Source organism: Mytilus edulis, chromosome 4 (assembly GCF_963676685.1).
Source record: "Mytilus edulis chromosome 4, xbMytEdul2.2, whole genome shotgun sequence".
In the NCBI taxonomy this organism is placed as follows: Eukaryota; Metazoa; Mollusca; class Bivalvia; order Mytilida; family Mytilidae; genus Mytilus; species Mytilus edulis.
The window spans coordinates 85,437,605-85,459,188 of NC_092347.1; the positions used below are offsets into that span (position 1 = coordinate 85,437,605).

The 21,584-nt window shown below is 31.7% G+C and overlaps 1 protein-coding gene across 7 annotated transcripts in view; it reads left to right on the top strand.

Annotated features, from left to right (window-relative positions):
* Window positions 1-21,584, top strand: part of LOC139520839 (sodium/potassium/calcium exchanger Nckx30C-like) — a 105,145-nt gene that overhangs the window by 22,056 nt on the left and 61,505 nt on the right. The window contains exon 1 of one of the 7 annotated variants that reach the window (XM_071313827.1): window positions 20,724-20,817. The exons of the other annotated variants lie outside the window; for them this stretch is intronic. The gene's annotated coding sequence lies outside the window, so the exon portion shown is untranslated. Of the gene's footprint in view, window positions 1-20,723; window positions 20,818-21,584 lie in introns of those variants that run through there. 7 annotated transcript variants of the gene reach the window in all.

Below are 21,584 nucleotides of genomic sequence, written 5' to 3' on the forward strand. Positions count from 1 at the left end.
AAAGTCTTGTGGTAGAAGTTGTTACTGTTTTAGTCTGATCTACTTTGGGTCCTGGAAAGTCTTGTGGTAGAAGCTGTTACTGTTTTAGTCTGATCTAGTCTTTGGGTCCTGGAAAGTCTTGTGGTAGAAGCTGTTACTATTTTAGTCTGATCTACTTTGGGTCCTGGAAAGTCTTGTGGTAGAAGCTGTTACTGTTTTAGACTGATCTACTTTGGGTCCTGGAAAGTCTTGTGGTAGAAGCTGTTACTGTTTTAGTCTGATCTACTTTGGGTCCTGGAAAGTCTTGTGGTAGAAGCTGTTACTATTTTAGTCTGATCTACTTTGGGTCCTGGAAAGTCTTGTGGTAGAAGCTGTTACTGTTTTAGTCTGATCTAGTCTTTGGGTCCTGGAAAGTCTTGTGGTAGAAGCTGTTACTATTTTGGTCTGATCTACTTTGGGTCCTCTAAAGTCTTGTGGTAGAAGCTGTTACTGTTTTAGTCTGATCTACTTTGGGTCCTGGAAAGTCTTGTGGTAGAAGCTGTTACTATTTTAGTCTGATCTAGTTTTTGGGTCCTGGAAAGTCTTGTGGTAGAAGCTGTTACTATTTTAGTCTGATCTACTTTGGGTCCTCTAAAGTCTTGTGGTAGAAGCTGTTACTATTTTAGTCTGATCTACTTTGGGTCCTGGAAAGTCTTGTGGTAGAAGCTGTTACTATTTTAGTCTGATCTACTTTGGGTCCTCTAAAGTCTTGTGGTAGAAGCTGTTACTATTTTAGTCTGATCTACTTTGGGTCCTCTAAAGTCTTGTGGTAGAATCTGTTACTATTTTAGTCTGATCTACTTTGGGTCCTGGAAAGTCTTGTGGTAGAAGCTGTTACTATTTTAGTCTGATCTACTTTGGGTCCTGGAAAGTCTTGTGGTAGAATCTGTTACTATTTTTGTCTGATCTACTTTGGGTCCTCTAAAGTCTTGTGGTAGAATCTGTTACTATTTTAGTCTGATCTACTTTGGGTCCTCTAAAGTCTTGTGGTAGAAGCTGTTACTATTTTAGTCTGATCTACTTTGGGTCCTCTAAAGTCTTGTGGTAGAAGCTGTTACTGTTTTAGTCTGATCTACTTTGGGTCCTGGAAAGTCTTGTGGTAGAAGCTGTTACTATTTTAGTCTGATCTACTTTGGGTCCTCTAAAGTCTTGTGGTAGAAGCTGTTACTATTTTAGTCTGATCTACTTTGGGTCCTGGAAAGTCTTGTGGTAGAAGCTGTTACTATTTTAGTCTGATCTAGTTTTTGGGTCCTGGAAAGTCTTGTGGTAGAAGCTGTTACTATTTTAGTCTGATCTACTTTGGGTCCTCTAAAGTCTTGTGGTAGAAGCTGTTACTATTTTAGTCTGATCTACTTTGGGTCCTGGAAAGTCTTGTGGTAGAAGCTGTTACTGTTTTAGTCTGATCTAGTCTTTGGGTCCTGGAAAGTCTTGTGGTAGAAGCTGTTACTGTATTTGTAAGGTCATAAGATTAGTATGCATATACATGTATGTCATTACACCTAGATATAAAAAAAGAAGATGTGGCAATGAGACAACTCTCCACAAGAGACCAAATGACACAGACGTTAACAACTATAGGTCACCTTAAGGCCTAAGCCTTCAACAATGAGCAAAGCCCATACACATAGTAAGCCATAAAAGGCCCAGAAAAAAACGTCAAAGAATTCTAATAAAAACTATGTTGAACAGCCGACAGAATGAAGTTAGTAAAACAAGACAGACATAAAACAAACATTGGCCTAAAAAACAGTTATATCATAGTGAATTTATCTTAGACAGAAAACAACAAAAACATTTTTCTGTTATTTCAAAACTTTGAAGCTTATGGCTTATACTGTAAATTCAGAAATTATTGTGATGTTTTTACTATTGCAAAAATGCGACAGGGTTATAATGGCAATAATTAAAACTCCCATTTTGATTTTTTTTATATGAATTAAATAGGAATTATAGGATTTTTCTCAAAATCGCATTTTAGTCTAAAATGACAAAAAGGCAATAATAAATGCACGCAATAGATTTTGAATTTACAGTATTAACTTTATCAAAAATTTCTACAAAAAATTTGCCTTGAAATTTCTACAGTTGCCTTGATGACAATTAGATAGATAATGTTGAACAGGTTTCATTTATCAAAGCTAACATTGCCCCCTTCTTCCCTAATATATGACTGTCTTGGAGTATGCCATATCATTAGATACAGTATTTTGCTTGGGATACAAAAAGATAAGTGTCAGTAGAGCAGGAACTGCCTACTCTCTTGTCCAGGAGCCCACAATTAAGTGTTTTTTTTATTGTTTTTATGACCCACCTTTGATAGTAGAGGGGCATTATGTTTTTAATTAGGCTCTATAATAAAGTAGAACAAATAACTTTTTCAACCCTTCAAAAGCACAGTACCTGTATTTGTAAGGTCATAAGATTAGTATGCATATACATGTATGTCATTACACCTAAATATAAAAAAAGTCTGTACGTCTGTTCGTCCGTCTGTATGTTCATTCGTCCGTTCGTCCTGCTTCAGGTTAAAGTTTTTGGTCAAGGTAGTTATTGATGAAGTTGAAGTCTGATCAACTTGAAACTTAGTACACATGTTCCTTATGATATGTTCTTTCTAGTTTAAAAGCCAAATAAGAGTTTTGACCCCAATGTAACAGTCCACTGAACATAGAAAATGATAGTACAAGTGGGGCATCTGTGTACTGGGGACACATTCTTGTTGAAAAACGTTTTCTGTGTATTATATTGTTACCCACTGTGTCTCTTTATGACATGTATTTTACCATGTGGCTGGTGACCTGTCTTTAACTGAAATTATCAATTATTGACCAAATCCTTTGGACTATCTTATATTTTTTAAGCAACAGACACACATATTTTTATTTTTCATAAATATACTATAACTGAATGTTCCATGAACTGCCATGAAATGTCATAGACATGAATTACCTGTTATATTATACCTAACTATTTAAGTGTTGAAATGAAACGGCAATCTTTTTTTTAGACCATAAAGGTGCAATTTACTGTTTGAATCAAGATAAGGTTTCAGTGCTTTATTCAAATAACACTAATTAGAATTAGACGCTGGACGATGATTGCCAATGAGATAACTACTTTTAAAGATGGAGAAAGGTGTGAAAAATTAAAGTCACTGTACAGCCTTTAACAATAGGAAAAATACATACAAAAATACTTTATAGCTGACTATGCGGTATGGGCTTTGCTCATTGTTGAAGGCTGTACAGTGACCTATAGTTGTTAATGTCTGTGTCATTTTGGTCTCTTGTGGACAGTTGTCTCATTGGCAATCATACCACATCTTCATTTTTATATTTACAGTATAGTAACCTATAACAAGATGTGAAACAATTTTATAGAGAAAACCAATGGTCTGATTTAGACAAAGAGGACAGACAGTAGCCAAATATAACCACTGAATTACAGGCTTCTGGCATGGGACAGGTTCATAAAGAATGTGGTGGAGATAATATATAAATAAGATGTGGTATATATGAGTACCAATGAGACAACTCTCCATCCTAGTCACAATGTATGAAATGTGAATAATTACAGGTCAAAGTACGGTTTTCAAAATGTTCTTGGGTGCTTTACTCTCCCCTTACCTGGTACAATTGTGTAACAACATCACATAAGAACATTTCAGTCACAATGCAATATAATCATCTGCCTACTGTTCTGCCATGAGCGAGTCTTTCCAATTTGTCAAGCTCTCAACAATCATTATTTATCTTGAAAAGATGTTATTGAAGTAAACTAAAACTTTCAAAGATACGCCATCATTATTTGATTCTGCAGATATCAAAAGCATGAAGACGTGACAAATGTTAGACAACTTCTGATGATGCTGTTGATATCGTTTTACTAAACCTGACAATTCCACATGCTACCTTTTTGATGTTAATTCATGGTAGTCATATTTTTCTTCTAAAATAAACTTCTTTGTTCTCCCATTGAGTTAATATTTAAACAAGGCAATGATGAATGTGTCTCAGTATATATTAAGTAGCAATTCAAAATCTCTTGATATGTTCAAACAAACTAATCAACCAAGAAAAGCAAAGATCCTATTACTTTCGGAAATGCTTGTGTGCTTTGGAACGTATCATTTTCAATGTTTTAATGCAACTCAATATAAACAAAACATCATTTGAAGTACCGTATGATGAAGCTGCCAACCCATCCAAGTGTAAAGAGATAAGGCTTGTTTCTGTCTCTGTAGAGAATTTAAATGATTTGAATGTAAAATGAGAGATCATTTTGTCTTTTAAATGCCAATAGAGGGCAGTGTTTGACATACACTAATGAGACAAAATTCAAACAAGATAAACTACCAAAACATATTTGGGAGCTTTTTAGCTTTTGAAGATATGTATGTCTTTGAAAGCAGTTAAAAAATAATGGCATTTAAATGCATTTAATAATTGACGTATTGTTGCAAAATGCAATTTGTTTTCAATTTTCCAAAACCAGCTCAAGGCTATGATTTAAAATTCTAAATTTTTGACTCATATTTATCTTCTTTTTTGGAAAATGACGCGTCAGCGGCATTGTTCCAATACCATTGACCAGAACAACAGGAAGTCGATTATTGCCTCCGCCTACCGCACTCGGTTTCATATTTACTATTTTACAAACTGGTATCTGCTAGATTGAAACGATCCAAACATAGTAAAAAAGACAACCGTAAACCAGCTTAGAATTTGTAAACTACAAAACATAATCGGTTATTGTTCATTCCGTTTTGGTGTTTCATACCGACTTACATTTTTGTATAAGATTAAGACCCTTCAAACATTAATGTGATAGGTATATTTAATTCATACTACACAAATTTCCAGGTAGTATTTGCAACTCCTTTTTTAGTAGTAATACCTGTATTTTTGCATTGTACAAGATCATGTTTTTCTCTGACTTTTTATGATGTCTTTACACTAAATCAATTGGATGTAGGATGCGTACTAATTGATATTTTAGTCTTTGTTACATGATTAATAATGCTCCAACTGTAGTGGAGGAGCATTAAGTGTTACCCTTTTCCGTACTTTCTAAATTTGTTTCTATTCCCTAACTTTAGTTTGCCTCAACCAAATGTTATGACACTTATACACAATGCTTACTACCACAAAACTCAGATCAAGTTTGAATTTGGGTAGCAGCACTTTTAAAGTTATTCAGTTATGTCCCTTTATAATGTTTTATATGCAAGCAGGGGCATTATCTGTGTCCCATGAACACATTGGACATATTTCCTGTTTTTTATATTTCATATAAATTGTTTATATTGGATTTGAACTAGCTTTCAGTAAACATGAGTGCTCTCAGATCTGAAATGTTTTTGTAAGTTGTTTTTGTAAGTTGTTTTTGTATTTTGTATGGATCTACAATCCCCTTCCCTTTCCTGAATGTGACCTCCCGAATTAGACTATTTACCGGATTTGTTATAACATAAGCAACACGACGGGTGCCCCATGTGGAGCAGGATCTGCTTACCCTTCCGGAGCACCTGAGATCACCCCTAGTTTTTTGGTGGGGTTCGTGTTGTTTACTCTTTAGTTTTCTATGTTGTGTCGTTTGTGCTGTTGTTTGTTTGTCTTTTTCATTTTTAGCCATGGCGTTGTCAGTTTGTTTTAGATTTATGAGTTTGACTGTCCCTTTGGTATCTTTCGTCCCCCTTTCCAAACCTTTTCAACTGATCTTTCTAATTTGTACCTATGTTGTGCTGTTACACCACTGTCCCAAGTTAGGAGATGGGTGGGAGCCCTCAAACATGTTTTACACTGCCACATTCTATATTTAACCTTGCCATCATTCACTATGTGCCTGTCCCGAGTCAGGAACATTTAAACGAGCAGTTATTTTGTGTTATTGTTTATCATATTTTTTTTTATTGTTTTAAACTCTAGAACTATATTTTCAATTAAAATCTGTTCTATTCAATGGTATATCCCAGTGATTTCAAGCATACCCATAATCTTTAATGTAATTAATTCTTCAACTAATGAAGCGCTGATGATTTAATGTCATGGACATATGAATATATGAATGTAGTTAGTAATAAGAGTTTCTATTAATTAATGTTTTTAATGGAATCCGTTGACCTTGCGACTACTAAATGTGTTTTGAGTTTTATGGTATATTAGTGACCTGAAGTTTACCTTGTTTACCATAATCAAATGACTAATTAGTTAGAAAAGAAATTTATTGAAGTGGAAGAATGTTTGAATGTATTTAAAGATAATTAAAAATTGATGACAAGATTTGTTTGATATACATGTGATCATGAACTGTTTTGGTTTCAGAGGACAATAAGTTTTTTTTATATGGAGTCTTATCTATTAAAAACTTAGATGCCCTTCTGCTGAACTGTTATAAAACGATAATAGTTGGAAGTTGAATTCTTTCTGATCATTAAGTTTTGTTTGTCACAGAGTGATATATATAAAAACTAAATAAGATGATTAAGGGATAATAGATTAAAACTACTTGCCGGTCTTAGTTGAGTAGAAAATTAAAGGGGGGAGATAGTTACCAAGATTGTTCTCCATTAATTTTTTTTAATAGGCTGTATGGTGACCTATAGTTGTTGATGTCTATGTCATTTAGTCTCTGGTTCACAGTTGTCTCATTGACAATGATACCCCATCTTCTTATTTTTATATTGACTAACAGTTGCCTCATAAACCCTTATCTTTAATGACATGGGAATAACATATACCTGATCATGACATCATGGATATGTCAATATATGACTCTGTAATTCTTGCACTTTCTGTAAATTTTGTATGTAACAACGCTTTTCACATTTTTTGTTTTTTTATATAGGTGAGACTGTTAGTTTTTATACGACCGCTAAAATTTTAATTTTTTGGTAGTATATTGCTATCACGTTGGCGTCGTCGTCTGCGTCGTCGTCGTCCGAATACTTTTAGTTTTCGCACTCTAACTTTAGTAAAAGTGAATAGAAATCAATGAAATTTTAACACAAGGTTTATGACCACAAAAGGAAGGTTGGGATTGATTTTGGGAGTTTTGGTCCCAACATTTTAGGAATTAGGGGCCAAAAAGGGCCCAAATAAGCATTTTCTTGGTTTTCCCACTATAACTTTAGTAAAAGTGAATAGAAATCTATGAAATTTTGACACAAGGTTTATGACCACAAAAGGAAGGTTGGGATTGATTTTGGGAGTTTTGGTTCCAACAGTTTAGGAATTAAGGGCCAAAAAAGGGCCCAAATAAGCATTATTCTTGGTTTTTGCACCATAACTTTAGTATAAGTAAATAGAAATCTATGAAATTTAAACACAAGGTTTATGACCATAAAAGGAAGATTGGGTTTGATTTTGAGAGTTTTGGTCCTAACAGTTTAGGAATAAGGGGCCCAAAGGGTCCAAAATTGAACTTTGTGTGATTTCATCAAAAATTGAATAATTGGGGTTCTTTGATATGCCGAATCTAACTATGTATGTAGATTCTTAATTTTTGGTCCCGTTTTCAAATTGGTCTACATTAAGGTCCAAAGGGTCCAAAATTAAACTTAGTTTGATTTTAACAAAAATTAAATCCTTGGGGTTCTTTGATATGCTGAATCTAAAAATGTACTTAGATTTTTAATTATTGGCCTAGTTTTCAAGTTAGTCCAAATTGGGGTCCAAAATTAAACTTTGTTTGTTTTCATCAAAAATTGAATAATTGGGGTTCTTTGATATGCCAAATCTAACTGTGTATGTAGATTCTTAATTTTTGGTCCAGTTTTCAAATTGGTCTACATTAAGGTCCAAAGGGTCCAAAATTAAACTAAGTTTGATTTTAACAAAAATTAAATTATTGGGCTTATTTGATATGCTTTATCTAAATATGTATTTTGATTTTTGATTATGGGCCCAGTTTTCAAGTTGGTCCAAATCAGGATTCCATATCAAGTATTGTGCAATAGCAAGAAATTTTCAATTGCACAGTATTGCACAATAGCAAGAAATATCTAATTGCACAATATTGTGCAATAGCAATTAATTTTCAATTGGAGTTATCTTTCTTTGTATAGAATAGTAGTTGATAATATATGTTGGAAATTTGCCAGACATGACTATGATGTCATTTTCTATTTTTATTTGCCAATAACTTTATGTAAATAACTTCATTGGAAATTTGCCAATATAAAATGTTGCTGATGAAGCTTTTTTTCCTTATCTTATCTAAAATGTTTTTAGATAATGTATGTTGGACATTTGCCAGACATGACTATGATGTCATTTTCTATTTTTATTTGCCAATAACTTTATGTAAATAACTTCATTGGAAATTTGCCAATATAAAATGTTGCTGATGAAGTTTTTTTTATTGTTTTATACAATAAACAATGTATATTCACTTTTACTACCAACCAATCTTTACCATTCAGTGATAACAAACACTTTATTTTACATTTTAATATTTTATGATGTATTTAAAAGAGTAGTTATTGTTGCAAACTCCATTAGAAATTTGAATTAATATCAGTTTTGGAAAAAGGGAAGCGGGGATGTGAGAAAAAAAAGGGGGGGGGGGTTTAAATTTTTCTCATTTCAGATTTCATAAATAAAAACAAAATTTCTTCAAACATTTTTTTGAGAGGATTAATATTCAACAGCATAGTGAATTGCTCAAAGGCAAAAAAAAACTTTTAAGTTCATTAGACCCCATTCATTCTGTGTCAGAAACCTATGCTGTGTCAACTTTTTAATTTTAGATTTAAAAAGTTTGAAGAAGAAATCTTTAATTGATTTGTAAAATCTTGACATTTGTTTTGTGTAAAAAAAAACCATGTAATGTCAAAAATTTGATCACAATCGAAATTCAGAGCTGTATCACGCTTGAATGTTTTGTCCATACTTGCCCCAACTGTTCAGGGTTCGACCTCTGCGGTCGTATAAAGCTGCGCCCTGCGGAGCACCTGGTTCTGTTTGAATTGTTTTTAAACACTAGTCATTTTGGGGCCCATCTTGACTGGAACAGTGGAAGTTAAACTTGCAAAGCAGCTATAGCTTAGCTATTTATACCACTTTCATTCTACCAACAAAAAGATTTTGATAAGGAACTATTTTACATGTATTTCAACAAAAACTGCAATTTTATATTTTGTCTCATCCTCACATATATTTTCCAGGAAATTATATCCAGGTACATGTTTAGGAGATGAATTTGTTACGAACGTTGCTTTATCTGGTTATACCTACATGAATCCTCAAACCTTATTTCTTGGAACAGTTTATAGATATTACTGGTAATGGTGTCCTTCACCTTGACATAAATTAACCAATAAATTTCAGAAATTCGATTCTCCCTAATTATATATTAAAGTTGGGAATTAAATGGTCCTGGTATTCTTTAAATAGGAGGCTATTTCCTGATCGGATGTTTTCAATTTTACGGGACATTGTAAAAAGCAGTCTTGTATTGATGATTATATGAATTTTTAAAATCATGAATAGTTTTATTTAACTTCAATAAAATTGCAGTCATCATAAGCAAAGCCCATGATACTGCATATTCAACTGTAAAGGATTAGACATGACAAAATGTGACATTTCTAAACAAGAAAACCAGCTGCATAATTTATCAGATGGTATTTACAGAAAATAATGAGAAAATTAGTTTTAGAAAGTTTTAGAAAGATCAATCATCTTTGCATTAAAACTTTGAGGCCTTTAACTATTAAATACAATATTTTATTGTGAAGATGCAGTAAGAAAAACATCCTGTTAAATAAAGCAGTATAATTTGAAACCAGGATGGAAAATGACTATTGTTTCTAAATGTTGATGTAGATTTTATAGATTTATGGATCCATAATAATTTAAGCTTTAGTTATTAAGAACCAAGTTAGTCTATAGCTAGTGAAATCAATGGTAATACATTGTACTTTGAATTTCTAAATTTCTGGTGCAATGTACTTCAGAAATATAACAACATTTTATGAATTAAATATTTATAATAATTTGTGGTTTGGTTAAAACTAGAGCCATTCACATTTGTATCAACTCAGTTTTCACACCAATACTGTTGTGTCTAGCTTTCCATAGGTCAAAACAGCATATTGAATAGGGAATACAGCCAGCATGTTACAAAAAGTACATTCTAGGAATCCCCTATTTTACAAATGTTCATGCAAAAGTGTGACCATTATTGCCTTTGGTTGAGATCCATACAATGTGATATCAACCTGGAGAAGCATATCAACCTCAGACTTCATCCTCAGTCCATATGCTTCTCTCAGGTTGATATAACTGTAGAGTACAGAGATCCTGGCTGTATTCCCTGCCCACTACATAACCATGAACTGACCTCATTCAATTGCTATAATTGTATATATAGAATGTACATAACAGTTTTACAGAATACCGTAGTAAATAACCCTTTAATAAAATAATTTATTATTATTTATTATATATAACAGTTTTATAGAATGCCTTAGTATATAACAGTTTAACTGAATGCCTTAGTATATAATAGTTTTACAGAATGCCTTAGTATATAACAGTTTACACTAATATATAACAGTGCACAGAATGCCTTATTATACCCCACGCAACGAAGTTGCGGAGAGTAATATGTTTTTGACCCATCCATCAGTCCTGTTTCTTGTCATCTCAACTCATTTCAAACCACTCAGCAGAATTTCACGAAACCTTTTTAGAGAAAAAGGACATATTATGTTGTGCATATTGACAGGAAATTACAATTCATTTTTTTTTCTAGGAGTTACGCCCCTTTGAACTTATTTGCTTCAATGTACAACTGCAACAGTTTGTCATCGCAACTCCTCTGAAACCACACAACAGAATTTCATGAAAACTTTTTAGATAGTAAGGACATAATATGTAGATGTGCATATCGACAGGAAATTACGATTCAATATTTTTTCTAGGAGTTACGCCCCGTTGAACTTATTTACTTTAATGTACTACTGCAACAGTTTGTCATCGCAACTCCTCTGAAACTACACAACAGATTTCATGAACCCTTTTAAGATAATAAGGACATACTATGTAGATGTGCATATCGACAGGAAATTACGATTCAATTTTTTTTTCTAGGAGTTACACCCCTTTGAACTTATTTGATTTAAGGTACTACTTCAACAGTTTGTCATCTCAACTCTTCTGAAACCTCTGATTAAATAAACAACAGAATTTCATGAAACTTTATAGATAATAAGGACATACAACGTAGATGTGCATATCGACAGGAAATTACGATTCAATTTTTTTTTTAGAAGTTACGCCCCTTTGAACTTATTTGCTTCAATGTACTTCTGCAACAGTTTGTCATCTCAACTCCTCTGAAACCACACAACAGAATATCATGAAATTTTGTAGATAATAAGGACATACTATGAAGAGGTGCATATTTACAGGAAATTAATATTCAATATTTTTTCTTATACAATCTTTTTTTCTTACACATATTTAATTTCTCTAATGACAATATGGGGACGTGGGGTATGTGAGCGTGCTCACTAAGGTTCTTTAATTATATTTCAGTGTACACTAGTATATAATAACAGTGTACATAATGCCTAAGTATATAAAAGCTCAAGTGTACCTTGAAATCTTACATAAGGAGAGGCAAAATAGAGTCATGTAATTATTGGCTCCTAGGAGTTGATATTATGAATTGAACGATAGACAGTCAGTCCGTGAATTGTTTTTGCTACCTGATTGGAAGATATAACGAGACGTGAATAATCAAAGTTCATTGATTGGTTAGGACAATCCAAATCTAGTAAATGTCCTTCAATCCCGTAGAATATCGGATTTGTCCTCTCTATTTTAGCAATTAGATTTTGCCTGGTCATTAATAATGCATATTCATGATATTGGTACACAGGTAACTTTTATCTATAAATAGTCGAATCTTCTGGAGTTTCGTAAACAATGTTAAACGATACATTACTACTTCATAACGTGTGACCTCACATGTGTGTGGTAAAATTTGTTGATTCATGCACGTGGCTATTCTAGTAAATGAATTAATCTACAAAGCGAGAGCACTTTCCATTTTCATCAGCTAAGAGTCGACTAGCCCTTTTTGAAAGGCTAATGCTTGTAACAACATTACCTTCAACTATAAAAGTGCAATATAATAGAGCTCCACTTAATCTCTGGACTAAGTATTGTACTAACTGTAGTCAATTTTTACATAAATTCTCTAACTGAATCAATATGATGAAGTTTATTGGTGGTCATTAAACTTGTACAGATAGTTAGTAAATCTTTGAAGATGATCTAGTAAGAGGTTTATTACACTTTACTATTGACAGATTACAGGCAGTATATTACATGTTTTACAGTTAATGACTTGAGGCGATTAGGGTTAAAAGCATGTTAAGTTTGATTGATAGTCAAAAATATTTTTTTTCTAATTTTATGGTGAAATATATTTTCTGATCTTTTCTGAATATTGAAAAATGAACTATAAACATTATTAAGTAAGGGAAATTGTTTTAAGGTGTGCTGGATTATTTGTATCATTACTGCTAGATTTAAACATGCTAATTTTATTAAAACATGCTATAATTCTAATGGAGGCACTCCACTAAAAGGCATCATGTTTAGTTTATTGTTAAATAAACAAATTTTGGAAAGTTCACAAAAATCAGGGGGGGGAAACAATTCTGTCTTGCCAGCATGCTTATTGTATTGTACATTTATTATAGAAATAACTTTTCCTGTTGATTCATTAGCAAATAAGAAAAATAATTCAGTTTCAAATATTGATGTCAAAATATGATATCACTTTCTTTGTGCATACTAATTTGTCCCACATTGAAACACAACATTTCTATGTTCTGTAAACAGTCACTTACTTGTATTTTGTTCTTTTTTTCTTTATGAATTGAACAAATTATAAGCAGTAAGGACTTCTTTAAGCAATACTTTTGACTACTGTTAATAAGGGTATAGCTAAATAGTGTATTGCCGCCAATGTTTTTAAATTAGAACAGCAGTATCATTGGATTTGAAAACTATAAATAAACTTTTGCTAAAAATGATTTTGTTTATTATTTTACCTTGAGTCTGGTAAATAGCCACTGAAGGATGTCATATAAAAATAGAGCCCCTCCTTGTAAATAATTTGAAAATTAATCTGATTGATTTTGTAATTTATAAAATGTATAGAAGGTAAGAGTTCTTCCTATATACAATAAAATGTTCTCTAGAATGACAGCACATTAATTAGAGGAATTGGTACTTTCTGATGTTGCTTCAGGAAGTGGCTTTTGGTTAATTCCATGAAATCTTTGCTTATCCAATTACTTTCCCAGAAAAAAACATGATGTGATCCTGATTATTTTTTTCCAGCAAACTGTGTTCCTGTTTGTAGTATTTCATTATTCTAGCTCAGTGTTGATAATGAGAAGTTAGTCAGAACATTCCAGTAATTCATATGATAAGCTTGGTTCATTCAGTATGTTCATGGAAATTCTGCGAAATTTTGTCATATATACTTCAATAAACAATTATTATATGGTTATATATTATTTTTTCCTGTGTTGTTTTGACCTGCATTTAACTCCCAATTAAATGACTTTTGTTTAAATTTCGCTTCAAGATACTTATCTCAGAAACAGTATTATATGGCAAGTTCCATATTTAATGTGTGATTTTCTTGCTATGTTGAAGACCCATTGTTGGTCTTCGCCTGTTTTATTCTCTTGGTTGGGTTGTTTCCCATTCAATTCTCACTTTTAATCCTATGTTTTATATTCTAGTTTCTTTTTTTTTCAAAACTTTATTAATCTTTCTGCATACTCTTTTAGTACTCGAGCTAATTTTTACGTCTGTTTGTTATTTTATTGTGACAATGACATCTATTTTAGAGTTTCAATTTTCAAATCATTCTTAAGATAATGATTTAAAAATCAATATTGTCACCATGAATGAAACATTATAAGATCAAAGATGGTATAACATCAACGTTTAGAAACAATAGTCATTTTCTACCATGGTTTCAAATTATACTGCTCTATTTGAAAGGAATTGTTTCTGCCGTATCTAACAATAAATTGTAGTACTTAAAAAGAAATAGTCCCAAGGTTATGATGCATTGATGATTGATCTTTATTATTTCCAAATGAAAGAATCTTCCTGGTCTGTTTAGTTATATAGATGTTTGTATTAGGTTCTATAGTTAAGGTATTCATAATGAAAATTTAATTATGGTAATATAAGATAATTTGGTGTAGGGATGGAGAGGTAGATGATAAATACATATTCAACAAAAGAAAATGTTGATTTGATGTAGATATGAGCCTTGCTGTACTACAAAAAGCACTTACCCAGATTTTCAATTTGTTAAGTCAAATTAAGGTCTTAAGATATGACTCGTGAGTCTACTAGTCTTTTGCTTTTTAAACCCCTGAATGCCTTTAAATTTGCAGAAGGTAACAGTCTGCATTAAGACCAAGTCATCAGACCGGTATACATTTAAATTTGAGAATGGAAATGGGGAATGTGTCAAAGAGACAACAACCCAACCTAAGAGCAGAAAACAGCCGAATGCTACCAATGGGTCTTCAACACAGAGAGAAAATCCTGCACCCGTAGGTGTGCTTTAGCTGGCACCTAAAAAAATATGTATACTAGTTCAGTGATAATGGACGTCATACTAAACTCCGAAATATATTATCAGAATCTGAGCTTACCAGTCTAAAAGTTGAAATAATAATTGTTTCTTCAATTTTAGCCAATCAAAGTTCTAAAGACTCCATTCAATTACAGTGACATTATGACCAAATTTATGCTTACAGAAATGACAAATAAAGTCTGTCTGAATGCTTAAGCAGATGGTGGTAGATTATTCCAACCAGTAAAATTTGATCTTTTGCAAACAGAAACTCAAGGCAAATTTCCGGAAGTTTTCATTTGATGATGATAAATATGAAATTGATTATTTATTTTTCTAGAAGCAGCTTACTATGAGCTTCATAATCCCGGAACAAACTGTCATTTTTTTCAAACATTAATGCATATGTAAACAATCTGGAATTTTAGTATTTACAGATATTTCTAAATCAATAATATGTTTGGATTTGTATAGTGCATAATTTTGTAGCTTATGCTTTTTTTAATTTGTAAGACTGGTTAATTTAAATTTCTTTTTTGTTTCTATTGATGTTCTGTGCTTAATTTTCGAATTATAAATTCAATATATGAAAATATTTTGCATGAATTTTTCTAAGATATGACTTGAAAAATAGAGGCGAAAGATACCAATGGATGTCCTGGCTAAAAAAGAAAAAGACAAACAACAGCTCACAAAACACATCACAGATATATAAAGACTGATCAACCCCAACCCCACCAAAGACTTAGAGGTATCAGGTATTCCTAAAGGGTAAGCAGATCCTGTTTGATATGTGGCACCCTACATTTGCATTTATAAGTACTAAGCCAGTGATAATCTAATCTAATTTGGTAGGTAACATTCAGGGAAAAGAAACAATGCTTTTAAACTTTGACATTTATTTATTATCTTGTTCAAAATTTGTTGTATATATTATGTAGTCAATATGAAATGCTCTCCATAGGCAGATCCATGGGGGACCCAGGCCCCCCTTTTGTCAGAAAAATTTGGTTGATTATATAGGGAATCACTGAAGCGTGACCAGAGCTGGCCCCCTCTTAGGCAGTCAGTAGGCCCCCACTTATGAAAATTTCTGGATCCACCACTGAATGCTCTCTCATATCTTGTGTTTATCAATCCATTTACTGGATATCTTTAATTACTTTATATAAAACTTGAAATTTAAATTGTAGAGTTATTTTGGCGAGATAGCAATGCCTCTTATTGACAAAGAATGATGTGATATACATGTACTTTGTCACTAAGAAATTAAATCTCAACTTCTTGTTTTCCTCTTTCTTAAAATCCAATTCAAACATGATTTTTAAAAACACTGATCTGAACTTGTGATAGTTAACCAAAATAAGAGCAAGGATTTATAAAGTATATTACTATATAAATCCTAAATAAGAGAAAGATTTCTATTACAGCATATTAACCCATACATGTGTTAATCAGCTGGTCAGATCAGTTTTAATTTTGTATTTAATCTATTTAAACAATTGTCATGTATTGAAATCAATTTTTAAGGAAAAGCAGATTAACTGATTGAGTTCAGCTAGCCCAATTTGGTTTGAATAGTTCAATAATAATAATATGAAGATGCTCTTCTAAAATAACACATGTAATCAAGAGACAACATACTATCACATAATATTCCATTTTTATAAATTTCAATATTATAAATGAGGAGTCTTTACATTATGAAAAGAGAATATCATATGGCTTTTTAAATATCACACCTTTATCAACCCGAGAAACCAATCACATGAGCTTTTGTTGAGGGTTGATGCAGTGTGTGATATCATGTCATACTAATTATAGGTGTGATAAAGCCTTTGCAACGGTGACTGATATGGATATCATCATGGATAGCTAATGCAGCACGATTGCTGTTAATCATATTAATAGTAATCTTTATTTACTAAGTATATGATAAGGCAGTCTGATTAAAACCAGCCCCCACTATATCCACTTGTATACGTTACCAGATATTAATGTTAACCAGACCCTACATAGTGGATAGTGGGGGCTGGTTTTAATAAGGTGTATTATATGCTACTGTTGATTCCTTTATTTTTTGAGGGATGAGATTTGATTTTGTGGTTCTGCTCAAGTCTGCATAGAAGCCTATAGTAAATCTGTACGGTTCTGCTAAAGTCTGCCTAGAAACCTATAGTAAATCTGTACGGTTCTGCTAAAGTCTGCATAGAAGCCTATAGTAAATCTGTACGGTTCTGCTAAAGTCTGCCTAGAAGCCTATAGTAAATCTGTACGGTTCTGCTAAAGTCTGCCTAGAAGTCTATTGTAAATCTGTACAGTTCTGCTAAAGTCTGCCTAGAAGCCTATAGTAAATCCTAACTGTTCTGCTAAAGTCTGCATAGAAGCCTATAGTAAATCTGTACGGTTCTGCTAAAGTCTGCATAGAAGCCTATAGTAAATCTGTACGGTTCTGCTAAAGTCTGCCTAGAAGCCTATAGTAAATCTGTACTTAATTGAACATTTAATTTCATGGTTCACTTAACCCACAAAATCCCTTAAATTGGTATCTCACACAGAATAATGAATCCACAGTGTAATGCAGCGTTTAGATGCAGAACAACAATAAGAGACAGATCATCTAGGCGATGCCTCTACGACTATTCCCATTGGCTGTAGCATCCTCCATACCGACTGTGCAGGAAAACCTCTACACCCTACTTTTACTGGGAAGAGCCACGCTTTCCAACATCTCTCTCTACCAGCTCTTCCTGTGTTTGCAGTTTTTATAAACTGCTTGTATTGATTATGTGCCACCAATAAAAAAATAATACACCATATCCACTGTTCGTTTTCCAATACTTTATCAAATTTGTAAATATGACAAATATATTATTTGAAGACAAATATGGTAAAACTAAAACTTTATAACATATATTTAATTTTTTTTTCTCCAAATTTCCTTGCTTTTTGACAAATTTATTTGATATATATGATTCATAAAAAATGTAAATTTAACATGTTCATTATTGCAGTTGAAATCATGAAAGCAGATACATAATTAATAAAGTAAAACAGAAAATAGGGAGGAATGTTAATAACATCAATCAGATTGAATATTTAATCATAGAAATGACTCAGCATTCTCTAAAGCTTTATGGCAAGTCAATGAACATATCAGAAAACTTAACATGTGAAATTTACCCATAAGCTGGCAGAACTTTTTAAAAGTATTAACAATATTTTTCTTTTAAACTTTGAAGGTATGACTATAAATTGAACTTTTAAAGAATTAAAAGAATCGTGTAAAGAAGACTTTAAAAGAATTAAAAGAATCGTGTAAAGTTCATATGCAATGATTAGTTTGTTTCTAGTGGTTTTGAAAATTCATGGATCTGTTGGTATATTCTGGTTAATTCCAGTATGATCTTTGAGTTTTTCATCAAGCTGCTGCTAACTATGCAAGAATTGTCATCCCTGAAAACATGAGGATTGTAATAATTGAATAGTATCTTATGTTTCTGGTGATTTATTACTTATTATAGTAAGCCACAGTGACAGATCATGATGTTTGGGCTCTTTTTAGAGAAAAAAATTATTACAAAAAAAAAAGTAATACAGAAATGTTCATGACTAATACAAATATTTTTTTCTCCTAAGAAACTGAGAGATTAAAAATGATTTTTGTTTATCAAATGTAAAATATAATAATAAGAATTTATTTATCAGTATACAGTACCTGTGTAAGAATTAGTTGAAAACGACATGTGATCTGTTTTTAGTATAAAACACTTTTTTTCTTCACACATGCGTTTTAGGTTTAAACTTTTAAGACGATGCATTTGCAAGATGAATAATGATCTGAATATTGATGTTTTAATCTCTTCATGTATTTCCAAAAGGGACAAATTTCATTTTGAGGGATATTATAAGAAGTTGGCCATGACATTTGAAATTTTCCATTTGACAGATCATCTGTTAGCAGCCAACTGTCACTCTTTATTGTAAAAACATCAGTGCTTTGACCTTTGAAAATATTTAAATCAAAATTTAATTTAAATATTTAAAAACGACAAATCTTAGTTGAGACCATTATACATTGATAATGAATGTCAGAAAGTAGCACTAAATTTTATATATCTATATTTAGGTAGATTTTAATGACGTAAGTCACATAGATCGATAGATAAATGTCAATAGTGGTCTATGAAAAGATTTTATATCTTAAACTTTAATATTTGTACCATTGTGGGGTGCATTATAGTAGAACACTGGAACAATTGCATTTCATGGCTTTTTGTAAATAGTGCGATTTATGTCTATTTAATATCAAAGGTGTAGACATCCTTTGCAAGGTTCATTTGAGTTGAATAGAAAAGCAAACCATATAAACAATAATCCGATATTAAATCTATAAACATTTAATGTTATTGAAAATTTATATATCAGTTAAGTATATATTTGCGGCTTAGGCCAATATTTGATTTGATTTATGTGGAGACTTTTTCAATACAAACTGAGGTAGAGTAGTTATTCAAAGTTCTTAAATTGATTGATAAAAAATATATGTGAAAATGATGCATGAAAAGAAACTTTTGAAACATGATTATAGAAATTAAAAAAAAAAATTGAATAGAACAAATGAGTTAAGTATTTATACCTCCACTTATTGAGTTGATGGTTACATCCCCGTCCCCATCCCAATACTCAATACTCGCTTTAAGGCTCAAATTTTATTATCACTCTTTAATGTATTGTAAAAAGCATTAGAGATAGAAGCTTAAAATCTTTCTGGTCTTAAATAGTCTGTAGCATGTCTCTAGCAAGTTGTAGACTAAAGAAAATATTGATTGAGTTATAAGGTAAATTGTGTTGATCCAATACTAATGTGTTTTATGTAAGAGTTCAGATGGCATGCCATATTAAAATCATTAAGTTTTGTTCTTGTAGGCTAAAAGCAATTAATTAGGAATAAAGATAATTGAAAAGAATTAGAAAGATAGCCTAGATTTACAATGTATTTGATAAAGTTGATTATTGTTTCCATGTTCAAGTGATAGTTCTTTTTATTAATGCTATTTGCAGACAGGAAATAAAGATTTTAGTTTGTATAGGTCACAGACATGTTAAAATATATTTTATTGTCCTCACCAAATGAGAAAGCCATAGAACTTTACCCAGGTTCATGAATTTTTATATTTCCGATCCATTTTAGGAACCTTTTTTAGAGAAACTTTATATCTGATGTTTTGTGTTAATTTTTTCTCACTTTTATTGTGAGGTAATTATTGTCTATGTAGACCTTGTTACTATGACTAGTTATTTTCCTCCTCTTCTTCCCATTACTTTCTATATTTGATGTAAACCTTTTGGGATTATCACCTTGTAGGAGATATCTAAGGAGATATTGTTTTTGATTTTGTTTGATATTGTTTGTTTTAACACTTTTCTAGTTTGAAACATGTGTAAGCACCAATTATGTGTGCCAAAGATGGTCAACTTCTTGTTGAACTGGTTTTAAGTTATTTGACTTATTGCTATCTCTACTGAGTCACTGAAGTTTTATTTTGTCATAATGCAAAGCTCAATACATTTTGTAGGATGATGACAAGGGGGGGTTTAATAGACCTTGACTACACTTGAGGATTTTGCATGGTCGGTACATTTTGTACTTTGAGTGCCCTTGGGTAAGTCCTTTTGCTAGTTGCATATTTAATTTTTATGCAAAATATCTGTAATGAAGGCATTATTAAACAGAAAACAAATTTGAATAGAAAATAGAACAATACTTGATTTTAATCCTTACAACATTTAAATTTATTTGTTTGATTGGTTAACCATTTGTTAAATCATGTTTAAACTTTTGGTATAGGTCAAAAATGTAAATAAAATTATATAAAAAATCATTTCTGGTTAACCACACAATTTTATAAATTAAAAAATATTATATTTCTGAAATTTTTTATTTAATTGTGCAATATAAATATGAAACCTCAAGTTTTACGTAAACCTACATAGTATTTATTACTATTTAAACAGTTGAATTTCAGGTTGCTAACTGTGTCATTAAAACCATTATAATAATTTCTATAAGCATTGATCCCCAACCTTCATTGTTACGTCATACTTTAAACCTATGTGACATCATATTACAGTTTATACCTTTTATAACAGGAGAAATTATCAAGTCAGGTCAGTTTTTATTTATCAGTAGTAATATATCACATCCATAAGTTCATAAAATTATTTGAATGAATTGTGAAAATTATAATTATTAAAAAAATTATTTTACGTATCTTTGGATTTGTAACATTGCTGATAGGTAAGATACTAGGTCAGCCAGTCACTGTATTCAATTCATGTAAGAACCATCAAATTCTTCCGTCCTGCATGTGTATTCTATTCATGTAAGAACCATCAAATTCTTCCGTCCTGCATTTGTATTCAATTCATGTAAGAACCATCAAATTCTTCCGTACTGCATTTGTATTCAATTCATGTAAGAACCATCAAATTCTTCCGTACTGCATTTGTATTCAATTCATGTAAGAACCATCAAATTCTTCCGTCCTGCATTTGTATTCTATTCATGTAAGAACCATCAAATTCTTCCGTACTGCATTTGTATTCAATTCATGTAAGAACCATCAAATTCTTCCGTCCTGCATTTGTATTCTATTCATGTAAGAACCATCAAATTCTTCCGTACTGCATTTGTATTCAATTCATGTAAGAACCATCAAATTCTTCCGTACTGCATGTGTATTCTATTCATGTAAGAACCATCAAATTCTTCCGTCCTGAATTTGTATTCAATTCATGTAAGAACCATCAAATTCTTCCGTCCTGCATGTGTATTCTATTCATGTAAGAACCATCAAATTCTTCCGTACTGCATTTGTATTCAATTCATGTAAGAACCATCAAATTCTTCCGTACTGCATTTGTATTCAATTCAT